General features: G+C 39.3%; 1 non-coding gene across 1 annotated transcript; it reads left to right on the forward strand.

Moving 5' to 3' along the window:
* The first annotated feature begins 12,146 nt into the window (after positions 1–12,146).
* On the forward strand, positions 12,147–12,253 carry LOC141636422 (small nucleolar RNA R71). Its single transcript, XR_012541035.1, has one exon. It is a non-coding gene; the product is annotated as a small nucleolar RNA R71 (small nucleolar RNA).
* Positions 12,254–16,609: the final 4,356 nt, after the last annotated feature.

Genomic DNA, 16,609 nt, shown 5'->3' on the forward strand with positions numbered 1-16,609 from the left:
AATTTGATACAATTTAATTCAACCACAAATTAATTTCTCAAAATTTCAAAACATTTTTACTTGAAAAATCCAAACGTGACGACTTGTCGCGGAATTTTCAAAATTTCTCTTCAATTTCAATTTTAACTTCGAGTCATTGTTGTTATATTTGTTTTTATCAAATGCTTTTGCTTGTTCACGTGTATGTGTATGTGCTACCTATTGATTATTTTTCTACACTAACGATGCAGGAACAAAAGCCGAAGCAAATAGAGAATCAGCCGCTGACCGCGCTTCTTCGAAACACAACACAAAAAAAAGAGGCTAAACAAAAACAAACTAAAAACCAAAAACACATATATACAAACCGCCTGAAGAAAAATATACACATATACAAGCCAATGTCCAAAACACGGACAAAACAACTACAACTACTGAGCGCTCGATGGTGGGACAACCTCGGTCTCACAAGGAGTCGCGGGCGAACCAGACACCACATCCTGCTCTGGCTCCCTCTCAGGAGAACTCTCCAACGTCTCCTGCTCCATCGTGACACGAAGCTCCTCCGCCTCGGCCAACCGAGCCCTGAGAGAAGCGATCTCCGTATCCCGGCTCCACAACCCGTCCTCACGACGCTTCAACTCCTGATCCCGGGTAGTGAGTCCCAGCTCTTGTGCCTGGATCATCATCCTCGCTATATCCTACTCAGTACGGACTCGAGCAAGCTCCGCCGGATCCGCAGTACTCTGCAAAACATAATACATGTCGTTAAGATCTAAACATGAAATGCAACACAAAAACACACAAATACAACCAACCAAAGGCACCTGCACAAGCCGAGACTTCCTCTAAGCTAGCACACCAGCAAGTGCTCTCTACCGGTTAGCCATCTGCCACAGAGCCTGATGACTAACGGTCGACACCTACAAAAAAAAACCTTTCAACAAAATAAGACACGCGGCAAAATACAAACAAGAAATAGGGCTCAAACTAGAAGCTCACCCTCAATACTGTCAGCCTCCACTCCATGCCAACGTCGGTCACCTCAGGAACCGCAGGCTCGGGCAGACGCAACTGCAGCTCCTCACCACTCGGCCCCTCAAAAATGGTCTATTTTGTGAAAGCTTGGGACTGGGTCCTCATGAGATCGTCAACACCCCACAACGGGAAACCATGTCGAAGGACAGTGGAAAACATACTTCAATCGGGTACCAAGCGAGCCTCGACAAACAAAAGGTGTCGTAGTTAACACCTCGCAGCAACAACTCCTCACTTGCACGACCGTGAGGTGCTCCTCAACCTCGTCAGCTACGACTCCTAGAACAACACCCTAGGCGGGCCTACATGTACCACAAAGGTCTCACTGAAGCCGCGGCGATTTAAACGCTTGACAAGGTACCAAATAGGGTCGATCGCCGTCTCTAGGTACAAGCGTTGGTAACTACGAGGCCGCAAGCGCTCCTTGACAAAGGCCGACACTCCCGTGTAGTGCTCCCAAGGCCACCTAACAAACTGTACGCATGGCAAAGCTAGTCAAATAACAAGGGGCTTTCTAAGCCACCTAGTCATCTTATCTTTAACTTTTTACAAAACAGACGAGATAAGAAACGGAGACTTATGTCACTAAGCCGGAGGGCGTTCACCCGACGCCTACAGTCCTCGTAAGTCGACTTGGTGGACTTCTTTCGAGCCACCGTCCAACCCTTCACAACCGGGTAAACCAAAGGCACGTCACCCGCCGTCTTCGGGCGCAAAGGAAGAAAGTAAGCAAACAACCAAGCTTGTGACACAAAACACAACCACCACAAATCAGCCAATTTTTCAAAAATTGCCAAAACTAAAAAAAAAAATCAATCAAAGACCACAAAAACGCTCGTACCCCCAACGTGAGGCCGGGACCAACTAAAGCGGGAGAACTCCCATCCTCCATCGTCTCCGAATAAACTGCAGCGTGCAATTAACGGGTAAACCGGGCCAGAGCGGGCGTCACCCAGTCATCCTGACCCAAGGCGTCCAGGTCAGCAAGCAGAGGGAGTACCTTGGTCGGCAAGCGCTCACCCTTATCGCCAAAGTACGTGGTACCCAAGAAATACTACAACTACAACTGCGCCTCCTACGCATCAGTTAGCCTCAGCCTCCGGACTTGCCAACGGCTCCGGAACAAAACCAGACACCCTCATCTTAAAGTGGTCCCTCACATAAGTTCGCTATCAAGAAAGGAGTAATGTCAGTCGGCACAGGCAAAATGTCGCCGATCAAGCACGTAATCAGGGCGGAAGACACTCTCTCCGGTGTCTCCGGAAACTGAACTGGCGTCTCGCCATAGAGGAGGCCCGATATCATGGCAAAGTCCTCCAAAGTGATGCCGACCTCCCTAAACTCCATGTGGAATGACGACGTCGTGTCCCAGTAGCGGTCCAACATGGCACGAATCAAACACAAGTTAGATTTAATCTAAGCCCAGTGAATCTCGCGCCAAGCAGCAACTAGCGGCCCCATAGCCGACCTCTCTATCAACACCCTCGAACCGGCCCGGTGAACGTCGTAGCAACCCATGCAAGTCGAGAAGCCTCAGAAAGTCCTCATGGTAGCAATCTCCTAAAATTGGGAATGAAACAAAGTCAGAACACCTACTAAGGTCTGAAACAACAAAAACAACAAAAGCTCAGCAAAGCAGCAAACTCACCAGGCCCTCGTGTGCACGATAGGAAATATAAGTGTCAAGCCGCAACAGCAGCTGACTACCGTTAAAACCCTCAGCCCAAGCAGGTGTTAGGTTCATATACCTATTATTAGACATTTCTAATAGGGATCTAATTAACATTTTAACTTAGTCATAAAGGATCTAGTGCATGCACAAAAAATAATGAAATAAAGAAGAAAAATAATGTTCCTTACATTGTAAATGGTTCGAAACTTTGGGCACAAATAAGGACACCTTTCTTACTTGTTCTTGAGCTAATGTAATATGGATGATCCTCCTAACCTCAAGAATAGAAGTCCTCCTCAAGAGATGCACCCAAGACTATAGCCCTTAATACTAATATATTATTTAACTAGATTAATATACTAGTTTTACTTAAAGATTCGAATATTATTAGTATTACTACACTAGTAATAATATGATGTGATATTAGAATTTTGGTTGAACAATTTATAAGATCTAAAAACAAGTTTTAGAGAGAATAAGAGAGTTTTGAATGACAAAACCCTAAAAGATGTTGGAATGAATAATAAGAGCAAAAGAAGCCCTTATTTATCCTTGGGCGGCCGGGTAAGAGGAGGTGGGAATGGCCAATGCAAGGCTTTCGTCTTACCCATAAAATGTAGGGTAAAGGCTAGTTAGTTTAGGTTAATCATTATGTCCATTTTACCATTAAAATAAAACATCCACTAAGTCCATATACCCTATAATTTTCGGCCCCCATAAAATGGACATCCATTTTATGTTTGTCAATTATAACATTGTCATACAAAATGTCACATGTAGCATGTAATGTGTTATTAATCAATTTAATGCATACTTAACAATTAAATGTCATTATATGAATTAATTAAATTACAAATAACAAATTTACTAATAATTCATAATTACTTGTGAATAAAATTGGTCAAGTTAATATAATTCATAACATTTTATAATTATAATTAGCTATTCATTCTTATCTCAATTGTTTTATAAACAATAATCAATTTTAGTAATAAAAACATTTTAATTACTAAAATGAATCTTATTTAATCGAATTACAATAAGATAGTTATTCTCACTATCAAAATAAATTGCTCAATTTTAAGGAGTTAATCAACCTGTATCGATATACAATTAATCAACTTATCTATTAAGGGAATTGTCCTATAGGTGTGACCTTAAGGGACCAACTAATCACCACCGTCAAACGACAGTAATATCAAACTCTAGTTAGCCAATCATTACCGATTAATGTTGATCAGTTAACTAAATAATTAAATCATCCCTTGCGTATTCTTATCATGAGATTTAAACATGTGATCGCACTATTGTTGAGTATACTTACTCCAACAATCTCCCACTTGTCCGAGACAAGTGTGCGTCACCAATTCTCTTGTCCTATTACAATATCCCGCTCAATGCAAGGTGTCTTGCAGGTCGTACTTGCATGTGATTACATCAAGAGTGGTTTCCTCGATCCGGAGAGTAACTGTCTGACCGGAATTATCTACCGTAGATGCCTTCCGAGCGTGGCCACACATTTTTAGTTCACAACTCCTCGAGTGGCCCTGATATTTCAAACAACCCTGACAAAGGGGTGGACAATTCCTATCGCACTATTCCCTTCGTATAGCCACAGTTCATCATGACCCGAAATATACTCATTTGACTTCAGTTACGACAGTCGTAGAATATAAATCAAAGCCAAATAGAAAGTTGTGCCAACTTGGGCGAATAGTCTCTAGTCAAAAGAATTGACTCATAAGAATACTTTAGTAGCTCTCGCCATGACCAGGCTTTATGAATTTCCAGAACTCTATAAGCGGTCACTGCCCGACAGAGTGTCCATACAGTCTGTCTATGTGATCGACATGTCATCCCATATGACCCTATAACATTTGAACTAAGCATCAATCGACTCACACTCTAGTTACTTCGTCACCTTATGTAATAATTAGGGGTGAATACTATGTTAGTCCAGTTCACTTTAATGTGGTTCAATATTGTCTCAACAACCTATTAGGACGTAATAAAGTAATGGATGAGTTTAAAGAAACTCAAATGATAAATGCGATTATCATATATGAATAGTCAATACCATATTACCACTTCATATATTATAATCTAAAGTGTATATTTTAACTTGTCAAAGTGCAATAAAAGCTTCGTTTGTGGATATACCATGTATCCATTCATTCCAACTTTATGAATCGCTTAATTCCTTCTAATAAATGTAATGTCTAACAATCATGATTTTCTCTAATTACATGTCAAGACTTCATACTAGACATGAGATCTTTAACTTGAAAGACGCTCCCACTGTTATCACATAACTTGTGATTGAATCTTTGGTAGAGGGATCTACTCATAGTCCCTGTGTTAACCATCCTTTCATAATGTACTCAGATTCTGTTTGTAGAACTTGCAATGGTTGATACTAAAACATTTTTCTAGTCACTTACTCTTAAGTCAATAAAATCAGCCTAGCATTTCGATAAATCCTTACAATTTTGGAAACTTGAGTTTGTGTAGCCTTACACATATAACTCATAGTTACATCTAAACACGAGAGTGAATCCTTGATCCTTCTCGAGAATCATATGATCATACTTAAAGGCTTTCCAATGACCTTCATATGGATCAACTTATTATTGACACATCATGCTCCAAGCATATGATTTATTAGGATATGTGCATACTATGGCATACATGATCGTTCTAATGGCGGAAACATTAGCAATCGATTTCATGTGATCAACAACTCTGAGGTTCAGTGAATAACAATGACTCTATCATGGTTATTCCACTTTCATCGATATGAATAACCTCCTCAACTTTGTTGATGTTAAATAGATGAAGGATCTTTATCAATATAAGATATTGATCTAAGTGCCAATCTAAAGTTCCCTATGTCATAATAATTTTGGTATTTTAGAATGCATCATATCTTCTTTCATCGAGAATTGAAAACCAAAACACTCCTTCGTAGATGGTAGTGTTAGCACGTCATCCCTAATGAGTAATATGACATTAATATAGAAGACAATTTCTCCCACTGAACTTCATGTTTAAACGTGGCAATTTTGACTCCCACTCAAATCCATGTATACACATGGCTTCTCGACAACTCGAGTGAAAATATTTTCTTATCACATGATTGAAATGATCATTGTAATATTTAAGTGTTAATTCAAACCTTGTGCTTATGTCGTACACACAGACCCCTTTCTAAATACCTATTTAGAAATTGGTTTTAACATCTAACTTGATCATACACACTATGAGGTGCAGCAATGATGATATGGATCTTAGCATAGTTACATGTTAACTAAGCTTTGTAGACAACTTGATGTCTATATATGAAACTCTAAATAAATCTATCTTTTTGCACAGATTTCACTTTGGTTCATAAGGCTCTTGATACCCGTCATTGTAGGTACCAAAAATAAGATTTATAATTTCCTACTAAAACTAACCTAGGCTAGTGGTAACAGGGTCGAACCACAAGGAGGCGAATGTAATTTCTAATTGTCTAATTTAGTCTAAGGTAACGAAAGTGGGGGTTGATTTGATTCGGTCTATGCTAATATCAAATAAAGACAATAAACTAAATAAACAGTTAAAACAGATAAAAGAAGGGGTACTAGGATGGTCGGTTCGTTATAGTTTCGGCGGCAGCATACTAAATAGGTCTAAATCAAACACATGAGGCGGGAAATAAAGAGGTCCTCTCGGTCCACTCTTGACAAATAGCATCTTTCGATCTCGCTATAAGTCCCTAATATCACTAATACTAACTTTCGTCCTGAAAAATGACTAACGGTCTAAACTTTACCTATCTTTCGATCTCAGCATAGTTTAGTCATTTTAATTGGTGATCTAACAACTGTCCCTATCTTTCGATCTAATGGGTCAGTCAAATATTAAGCATTCAACTAGTCGCATGCATTCGATTCGTCAAACACAACATTTAAATCAATTAAAACGAGGGTAAACCTCACGTGGTCAGTCGATCGACCAGGTATGGCAGTCGATCGACTGACACGCGATTCAGGCCGTATTTATTCTATTGCCGCCTACACTATAATTCCCCAACATCCTAGCACAAACTATTTAGCTACTCATACTAAGGACGATAACAACAATAAAACTAATAAAATAGACAGAAGAATTCATGCTTGAAATAGTAGAACAAACAATTAACATAAACGATGAATCGGTTTGGGAAACTAACTAGCAATTCTATCCTACAAAACGATAATAAAGCAAACTGAATTATTAGCAGAAGAATACCGATTGGAATTGCAGCAAGAGATCCAGAAACCGAATGCGAGAGTAATTGTACGAAATAGTATTAAAAACCCTAACTATTGAATGTTTGAAACAAACTAAAGAACTCGTAAAAACTGAATGGATAATCTGATGTTCTAGGTTATGTTATATAGAAAGTATACGTAACACTTATTATCAAAACGTAAACACAATGGGCTTGCGTTTCCTCGATCTTTTAATTCTCGTCTGGGATAGCGGCTTGGTCGATCGACTAAGCGTGGCGGTCGATCGACTGAGTAGCAGTGTACAGTAGCTTCAGGAACCCGCAAGTTGTTCGATCGACTGAAGGCAGTGGTCGATCGACTGAAGTAGCTGACACTTGACTTCCAATTTCTCGTGTATTTGTCTTTTGGGCTTTGAATTGCGCACCAAGCTCATTCCTTAAGTGAATACTTCACGTCAAAATGCAATGCAAGACACTCAGGGACGGATTTAGCTCAATTTCCGTTGAACTCTTCACATTTCTGCAATAATGTACAAAAACACGAAAGTAAACGGAAATAGGGGAAATGGTAGCTTAAACTACACAAATGAGCTCTGAAATGCGTGGAAAATAGGATGTAAAACATCATATAAAAGACACGCATCAAACTTCCCCAAACCAAACCCTTGCTTGTCCCCAAGCAAGAACCAGACTCGATCTAATGACCTAATGAAACGAGTTCAATCTCAGAGCGAATTACAACATGTAAAGCCTAAACCAATTTAATGCAATGACTAACAATCAATTAGTAATGCGAATCATGCAAACGAGTTATAAGGACGTTAAAAATGCTGAACCGTCAACCATAGAGACTTATCAACTCGGACTCTCACGGGTCGCTCAAATAACTCATAAGCACAGGTGAATATACAAGAGGATAGAAAGAATTCATTTTGTACAGACTCTCACCTAACTACGACCTATAAGAACATGCTTGCATTATAATATGAAAACAATCTCTACAACCGTACATATGCATTCTAACCAACAAAAGACCATGACACATGCCGAGGTATATATGGGATATGTGAGGTATGGGTAAGAAGAGGCAAAACATATATGGAAAAGTTGAGGTACTGGTGATCAAGCTAGTACCCAAACGGAACCATATGGCAACATCCAACTTCTTGCTCAAAATCAAACGAAACGGTGCTATAGCAAGCACAAATCTCACAGTCTCCAGTATGAAAGTAATCAACTAACTCCCCATAAGATATGAATAATACATGGGAGCAAAAATCGCCATAAGATAAAGGCTTGAATTATGCGAAATGATTCTTTCTTTTTTTCTTTCGAACTCCAGTCGATCGACCACATCACTCAGTCGATCGACTGCTTTTCCTTTTTTTTCTCTTTTTTCGAATACTTTTTCTTTTCTTTTTGTTTCTTTTCAACTTCTTTCCTCCTTCATTTCATCTTCCCAACAAAATCTCAAATAAGAGCAAATGCTACCAAAAACTAAGTGACAATCCCAAGAACGTAGACTACTAGCTTGATAAAGGACAGGCTAAATGTAGGATGTAGTAAATAGGACAAAAAGGATATTTTTGGCAGTGTGGAGCTCATGGGTAAAATGAATAAAGGAAAACCTCTACCACATGTGTCGACAGACCACAAACCGAATGCATACAGGTATTAAGCAGATTAAGTTCATATTTATGCACATTTATGTAACATGCCTCATAAGGAGTACTACTCACATCCTAGATAAACTGGTCATAGATGTCACCAGTTATAGGCCCTAAATCTTATAAATATGATGTAGCTTACCAAAATTCTAAGTCAAGTCTCAAGTCCGGCAAGAAATTTAACGAAAACTCGTAGACTATGCATATATGATTCTGCTAATAACATGTCAATCTAGCAAGGCTTAGGCATAAACAGCTGCAAATGCAATGTCATCATTGAAATACTACCGTTCCGAATCGACCTATATGCTAAAATAAACATGCATTTTTTTGAAATTTGATGAAATTTTTCATTTTTTTTAGATTTTTGTATATATGTATGAAATAAAAAAAACAATGCAAGCAGAAAATGTAAACGTGAATGCAAGCAAATGATATGCGACGCAAAACCCTTTCCCAAACCAAATCGCACAATGTCCCCATTGTGCAAAATCATGTAATGAAGAAAAGAGAAACGGGAATTTGCGAGAAAATTAAATAAAACATGAAGTAAAGACTTTGAAACTCACAAGACTTTAAAGCGCGAAAAAGGAAACCTCCCAAACCAGGCGTGAGCTAGGAGGTTTCGATGAGCAGATGCTACCAATAAATACCTGAAAAGACAAACAAAGTACCACGCATAAATCGAGAAAGCAATGATGAAGCGGTATTATGTGCAAAATTGAGAAAAATAGAAGAAATAAATAAAATGACGGAAGATAAAGTGGAGTAGAAAACTCCCTCAATTCCGCAAATCGACCAAACACAGAGGGAGAGAGAGGTCGTAAACAGTCATGAGTGCGTGTCGATCGATCGACCACATCACTCGATCGATCGAACGAGGTGAAAGGAACAGTAGCTCCTGAAATCTGCACTCCGATCGACTATATAGCCCAGTCGATCGACTGAAAATACTGTTGTACTTCAGATTTCTTCGTATTAGCTCAATTACTTGAGCCAATGAGGTCTAAAAACCTGCAATTGCACAATAATACGCGCCCAAAATTGCGCAAGACCCAAAGTAAAGTCTAAAGTACTTAAAAATCCTAAGCAACAAAAATAAATGCGAAGTCTCGCGCACACAGAAAACGGTAAATAGTCTTAAAAGCAATAAAGTAAATGTTTGATCAAGCATTTGATCAACTAATAGTTGATCAAGAATGGCCATGGTATGGCCCACTTCATCGGCTTCTGGCTACTAGAGGTAGCCTCAACGGTGCTTATCTTATCAGCTGCACCCTTCTTAGCTTCCACGTCCGTATGGCTCAACGGATCAACACTTTCATCATCTCCCCAGTCAATGATCTCTTCGGACTCGTCAGAATCCAAATCGGACTTTCTTGCCTTGACCGGCTCGTCGTCAACTTCCTCATCAGTGCCATAGCTGAGGCAACCAAGACCGCCTCGTGAGATGATTGGCTTCTTTGCGATTGGAGTAACTTGCGTTCTTCCTTCCCAAACCAACTCTGCAATATCGAAAATAGACAAATCTTCCTCCAATTTGCTCCCAACCCGGGCGGAGGGGTTATGACAGAATAGGAGTAGAGACAGGCATATCAGGAAGCACAAAGTATGATTTCTTTTCAGAAACCGTATTACAGGTGACAGGCCACATAGGGTCCTTCTTCCTAGCTGTTTGGGCGAAGACAATAGAATGCTTCCCCACTTTGAAGGCCAGGGTCCCAGAACCAACATCAATAACCGCACCAGTAGTGTGCAGAAATGGCCTACCTAGAATGATAGGTATGTGGGCATCCTCAGGCATATCTAGGACTGCAAAGTCTACGGGGAAGAAAAACTTCCCTATTTGCACAGGGATGTCTTCTAGGACGCCTATAGGCTGGACCGCAAATCGGCCAGCCATCTGAACTATCATGTCTGTGACTGCAAACCTAGTCAATCTTAGCTTCCTACCAAGACTTAAGGGCATTACGCTTATACTAGCTCCTAAGTCACATAATGCCTTCTCTATAGAGAAGGTACCTATATTACAAGGAACGGAAAAGCTACCCGGGTCCTCTGGCTTATGGGGTGCAGTGTGAGTCAGATAAGAACAAGTTTCCTCGATCGATTGCAACAAGATGCACGGTTTCAAGTGACCTCTTTTTAGAAAGCAATTGCTTCATGAACTTCATATAAGCGGGCACTTGATTCACTAATTCAAGGAAAGGTACTTGTACGTTAAGACTACGAACAACATTTTCAAATTTACTGAAGGATACCTGTTCCTTTGTCGGCACTAGTCTCTCTGGATATGGGGCTGTAAGAAGTAGCTTGGCCATTTCCTCTAAATCACGCATGCCGGTATCCCTGGACTTAGGCTGAAAGTCCACCACCTTCTCTTTATTGAAGCTTGAACCCTCTTCAGACCGTCTCAGATGTGAGCCATTGACCGACATTGGGTCGAACTTCGGAATCGGGACGGACCCATCAGCACTCGGGTCTTGCCCCAATACTTTCAGAATTGTTGTACCCCGAAACAAATGATCCCGCAAGTTGTCGAGCATCGGAGGACGAAAAATCTCACTATCAGCAGCGATCTCAGTCGATCGACTGTGTTGAACAGGACCAGAAGCTTCTGTAACTCGCACTTCAGTCGATCGACCGGGTATGTCAGTCGATCGACTGATATACCTCGTAGACGCCTTTTTCTTTCCGTTGCTCGTTCCAGCTATGTTTTGCCTCGGTTTCGCCTCATCTTTTGCAGCATCATCCTCGACCATAGCAGGCCCCTCCAGGGTGGACCCACTCCTCAACGTGATGGCATTAAGGGTCTCCTTTTGGTCGGTTTGAGTCGGTAAGTGTCCCGGGGCTCGAGTGGTATTCTTGCTAGCCAATTGAGCAATTTGACTCTCTAGCATCTTCATCCCGGCCTCTCTAGCTTGGGACTCCTTCAGCAATAAGTTCTTCAACTCGGTGAAATCAGAATTTTGGGATTGTTGCTACTGCTGTGGGACATACGGAGGCTTTTGATATGGCTGGTTATGTGGAGGCATATAGGCTTGCTGCTGCTGCTGTTGTGGAGGTTGAGTCGGATTCAGGACATTCTTGCTACTCCACCTCAAGTTGGGGTGGACATTCGGCTCATAGTACGTGTTTGTCTGCCTATAATGTTGAAAGGCAGCGCAAGACTCGAAGGGGACAGAACAATTCTCTGAGACATGCCCCTCAGCTCCACATCTTCTACAGACGAAAGGACCGTCTGAAACAACATTAACATGGTACATCCCTCCTTTAGAAGCTCCTCCCAACTCATATTTGTCAAACCTTGCGTGAGAGCTTCTAGTGCAAAGAACAAAAGAAGATTCAAAGACTCTCCTCCGGTTTCCTATCGAATTCCCATATTCAGCCTTATGAGTGGCCAAATCATCAATGATCTTCCACCCCTTAGTCTCTCCCATATTCTCAAAAATCGGCCATTGGTCAAAGATCCAAAATAGCCCTCTGATCGTCATACAACCCATTATAGAACTGATTGCAAAGACTTCATTTTTCGAACCCATGGTGCGGTATGGTTCGCACCAGTTTCTTGAAACGGACCCATGCTTCATGAAAGTTCTCATCAGGCCCATGTTTAAAACTCGTGATCTGAGCTCTAATGGCATTCGTCTTCGAGGCAGAGAAGTATTTCTTGTAGAATGCCAAGGCCAAAAAATTCCAGTCGGTGATCCCATGAGCGGCTCGATCCAGATCTCTATACCACTCTCTTGCAGCATCACGAAGAGAGAAAATGAACATGGTCTCCTTGATCTGGTCTTGGGTCACACCGGTCGGCGGGGTATAGAGCGAAATAATCAATAAAAATCTCCATATGCTTGGCTGCATCTTCATTTGCAGCTCCCCCGAACTGGTTTCTCTCAACCAGGTTAATATAGGAAGGCTTCGGCTCGAATTTTCTCGCCACCCCAGGTAGTTCGAATCCTTTGTAGAGATTCGCAGCTGTCGGCTCTGAGTGACTGGAAATGGTTGCTTCTTCAGCCATGACTGGAATTTCTGGAGAAGTCACTGTCTCAGCTGAAGAAATAGAAGCAGGAGATGTGAGTGGATCTTCCTCGAACAGAGCGTTCTCGTAGTAGCTTGACAGAGTACTCAGCTCTTCCTATGTCGGTAATACCCTTTGTGATCGTCTCAACTCGCGCAAGGATTTCTCAATCTCAGGATTGAACGGTACTAGTTCACCACCCTGTGACCTGCGCATAAGAAGAACTACAAAAAGAATATAAGAAAAGTTTAAGGAACAGGTGTCCCTTAAACTAAGAAAGACTAAATAAAAACAACTAAAAATTAGAACAATTGCTTCCCCGGCAACGGCGCCAAAATTTACGTTATATAGAAAGTATACGTAACACTTATTATCAAAACCTAAACACAATGGGCTTGCGTTTCCTCGATCTTTTAATTCTCGTCTGGGATAGCGGCTTGGTCGATCGACTAAGCGTGGCGGTCGATCGACTGACTAGAAGTGTACAGTAGCTTCTGGAGCCCGTGAGTTGGTCGATCGACTGAAGGTAGTGGTCGATCTATTGCTCTAGCTGGTATTGACTTCCATGATCTCGTGGATTTGTCTTTCGGGCCTTGAAATGCGCACCAAGCTCGTTCCTTAAGCAAATACTCCACGTCAAAATGCAATGCAAGACACTCGGGGACGGATTTAGCTCAATTTCCGTTGAATTCTTCACATTTCTTCAATAATGTACAAAAACACGAAAGTAGACGGAAATAGGGGAAATGGTAGCTTAAACTACACAAATGAGCTCTGAAATGCGTGGAAAATAGGATGTAAAACATCATATAAAAGACACGCATCAGCTCTTATGTAAAATTGAATTGAAATTACTTGATACAACTACTTCATAATCTTATTATATGAAGAACATTTTCTTTTTGTCTCTTCACTTGTCATGAGTTTAACCTAAGAACGCTTTCTTTTGGTCTCCTTACTAGTTCCTAACTAGTTTTATGTTTGTTGCTAATTTTCTCCCACTCCATGTTTTGAAAAATACATCTATTTTTCTCAAAATATAGCCTTATGAGCAACAAACAATTTCATACTTATGATTGTGAAGAAAGAAAATATTGAACATGATAACCTTAATGGATAACCCTTTTGTAAAGACATTGTAATCTAGCTTCAAGATAGACTAGTCCTTATAGGGTAAATGATTGGACTCATATCCATATCTTATACAATTTTAGGGTCTTAAGCCCTTCCATAGCTCGTATGAAGTCTTATAAGTGGTTACAAGTCATAGTTATAAGTGGTGTCATTGGTATATAAAATTCCTTAATTTGAGTTCAAATAACTCTATTTGACTTTACAATCGTTCTTTCTTTTATCGAATAAGATGTGATATAAAAGCATAAGGGAGAATCAAATTCATGGCTTATGAACTCATTCCAATGATCAAATCGTTGTAATTCTTTTATGATCAATTTAAGTCAATACAATTTATGTTTTTGATGTAGATAGTGTATATTGATAAGTTTAGAACAAAGAAATTCCATAAAACGAGTGACTTGGGTTGAAAACCAAGTCACCAAAATTCAAATACAACCATTGTCTTTGAAAACAAAAGGAAATAAACTAATTCCCATGTCAAACAAGGAAATTATAAGAAGTTCTAAAACAACATTTCAAAATATAATAATAAAGAGAAGACAATCAAAAAAAGGGCCAAGCTTCCATAGGTCTTCTACTATGGGCGGCTACTCTAGCTTCCCTTGAAGAGCCTCCTTAGGCTTGCTTGTCTTTTCCTTTATATTTGCTCGGATGCCCTTAAATACAAATTTAAAAAGGGTAAGAATCACAACTTGTATCCAAATACCAAAGTTGAGATTGAAATCAAAACATGAATGATAGGGAGAAATATATATTACCTACTGGAACAATCTTTCCAGTTTTGAGAACTCCAAGATACTTCGGGCAATTCCTCTTCCAATGTCCTCCGCCATTACAATAATGGAATTTGTCCTCGGAAGTAGCTCCTCTTTTGGAAGAGTTTTTCTCAATAGCTTTTCCTTTTCCCTTGAAGGGAGTGGGCTTCTTACTCTTGCTTGCACTCTTTTTAAACTTCCCTTTGCTCTTATTGTTAATAACGTGCACATCCTTGGATGAGCTAACTGTAAGATTCATTAACCTCTTATTAGACATTTCTAATAACTATTAAAGTTTAGTTTAGTCATAAACTAACAAGATCTTATACATGCATAACAATGAAATAAAAAGTAAGAAGAAAACCGATCTACTTACAATGAGGGCCGAAATGGGTATACTAATTTGGACACCTTCCAAATTAGTCTTCTTAAGAAAATCCTAGTGGTCCAAGAAAACCTTAGATTCAATAATGGAATCTACTCCTCAAGGATTTGTACCAAGATAATCACCCTTAATACATATACTAATTCGAATACTTGAATTAGTATATGAGCCGTTAAAAATATTTACTAATATTATTATTTACTACTACTAGTAATGGTATAAAAATATTGTAGATTTGTGAGATATTCTTTCTTGTGTGTTCTTAACAATTAGAGAAAATTTGGAAATTATCAATCTAATAATTTTTTAGGCAAGAATGAATAATGAGAATAACAAGAGAAAAACTCTCCTTATTCACTTAGGGGGCCGTGTGGCATGGGGAGTATTGCCCAATGCTTTTTCAAGTTTATTCTTCTCAAGATGTAGGCATGCAAGCCTATAATTATTAGGGCATCATTATGTTCCCTCTAATTAATAGAACAAAACACAATCAACTCCCTACACTTCCATTTACACGGCACCCATGGACTTAATATGGTCAATTTTAAGTTTTTCAATTGTCAATTTGTATAATGTGACATATTGGACATGTTACTAGACATGTTGTTTAATAATGCATTTTTAACTTATTAAAAATCATTATATAAACAAAATAAATCACACACAAAAATTAACTAGTAATTCATGATTACAAGTACTTAAAATGGGTCATAGAATTATAAATCACAACAACTTGTATTTATAATAAACCATTCATTCTTATTTTAATTGTTTCATAAACAATAAATAAACCTAAGTAATAAAACAATTTAATTACTTAGTACGGATTTTATTTAAACGAATTACAATAAGCTACGCATACATACTCATAAAATCATTCGTTCAATTTTTAAAAATTAAGGAATTAATTAACTTGTATCATCATACAATTAATTAATTAATCAATTAAGAGTGTTACCCTAGAGATATGACCTTAAAGGATCAACTGATCACCACCGTCATACGACAGTAATGTCAAACTCTAGTCAGCCAATCATTATCGATTAATGTGGATCAGTTGACAATAAAGTATTACTATCCCTGATGCATTCTTATTATGAGATTTAAACTTGTGGCCTTGAGTGGCCTTGAGATATAAGATAACCCTGACAGGGATGGAAAATTCATATTGCACTCTTCCCTTCAAATAGCCACAACTCATCATAACCCAAAATGTGCCCATTTGACCCCAATTACGAAGGTCGTAGAACATAAATCAAAGTCACTCTGAAACTGTGCCATCTTAGGCGAACAGTCTTTAGTCAAAGAATCAACACATAAGAATACTATAGTAGCTCTCGCCACGACCAGGCTATAAAAATTTCCAGAACTCTATAAGCGGTCATTAGCCCGACAGAGTGTCCCATACAGTCTGCCTATGTGATCGACTGGTCATCTCTTATGACTCTATGGCACTTTAACTTGCCATAAATAGCATCACACTCTAGTCACGTCGAGATGTCACCTCATATAAGCAACTAGGGGCGAATACTATGTCAATCCAGTTCACTTTAATGGGGTTCAATATTGTCTCAACAAACCATTTGGATGTAACAAAGTAATAGAAGAGTTTTTAATAAAACTAAGACGATGAATGCATTATCACATATGTATAATTGATTCAATATCAATTACTACATAATCTATAATCCATATTCCAT

The sequence above is a fragment of the Silene latifolia genome, chromosome Y, assembly GCF_048544455.1.
Source record: "Silene latifolia isolate original U9 population chromosome Y, ASM4854445v1, whole genome shotgun sequence".
NCBI classification, from domain to species: Eukaryota; Viridiplantae; Streptophyta; class Magnoliopsida; order Caryophyllales; family Caryophyllaceae; genus Silene; species Silene latifolia.